Consider the following 1,213-nt stretch of genomic DNA (forward strand, 5'->3'; position numbering starts at 1 on the left):
GCAGGAGGGAGGGTTTGTAAGAATGAAGGGCGAGATGGACTACAAACATCGAACGTTATGGTAAGTACATACCTTCTTTATGTTCTGTAGTCCTATCTTGCCTTCATTCTTACACTTAGAACAGGGTCCCCAGCACCTTCATCTTGGGTGGCTCACTGGAAAATGCTCCAGGAGTACTGTGAAACCAAAAGACCTGTTCCTGGAAGCCATATCCAATTTGTAGCGAGTAATGAATGTATAAGGTGAAGCCCATGTTGCTGCTGCATAAATGTTATCTACTGGAATTTTTGCCTGAAAAGCTATCAAGGTAGATACAGACCTGGTAGAATGAGCTTTCACCTTGAAGGGAAGATCTTTGCCAATGGATGCATAGACAAAGGAAATGCAGCTAGAAATCCAGCAATATAATGTGACTTTAGAAACTGGAAGGCCCTTCCTTGCGTGTCTGAAAGGGAAACTAACAATTGATCAGATCTTCTGAAATTCCTAGTTCTGTCAAGATAAAACCGTAATTGTCTATGCACATCCATTTGGTGAAATTTGTACTCTACCCAGTTAGAAAAATTTGGGAAGAAAACAGTTAATTCAATGGATTAATATTGGCCTGAGAAGAAACCTTAGGAATAAACGAAGGGTTTGTCCATAAGGAGACCCCATCTCTGTGAAACACCAAATAAGGGGGCTTAATGGAAAGAGCTTGCAGTTCAGAGACTCTCCTTGCAGAAGTGCCACTAAAAATATAGTTTTTTCCATAAGAACTTAAGGTCACATGCCGCTGAAGGTTCGAAAGGGCTCGAAGTAAGTCTATGGAGTACAAAGTTCAAATCCCATGGTGCCACCAGATTTATGACTGGGGATCTTAACAAGGTGGCCTCTAAGGAAAGCTCTACACAGTCTATGAGCCATAAGATTAGGGTCATTAGCCAAATGAAAGCTGCCAGTTGAACTTTAAATAGTGGCAGCGGCTGAACCTTGATGGAACAATTGAGAAAGGAACTCTAAAATGGCAGAAATGTGAGCTGTGCAAGATCAATGTTTCTTTCACGGGCCCAAAAGGAGAATCTTTTCCATTTACTGGTATAAATCTTTCTGGTAGAAGGTTTGTGAGAGGATGTTAGAATGTGTATATAACCTCAGGAGAAAAGTCATGAAGCCCGACTAGGAATGGAATTGGAGTAGCCAAGCTGTCAAATTGAGGGTGTGGAGAGGGGAT

Source organism: Protopterus annectens, chromosome 9.part0 (assembly GCF_019279795.1).
Source record: "Protopterus annectens isolate FY-2018-M chromosome 9.part0, PAN1.0, whole genome shotgun sequence".
In the NCBI taxonomy this organism is placed as follows: domain Eukaryota; kingdom Metazoa; phylum Chordata; order Ceratodontiformes; family Protopteridae; genus Protopterus; species Protopterus annectens.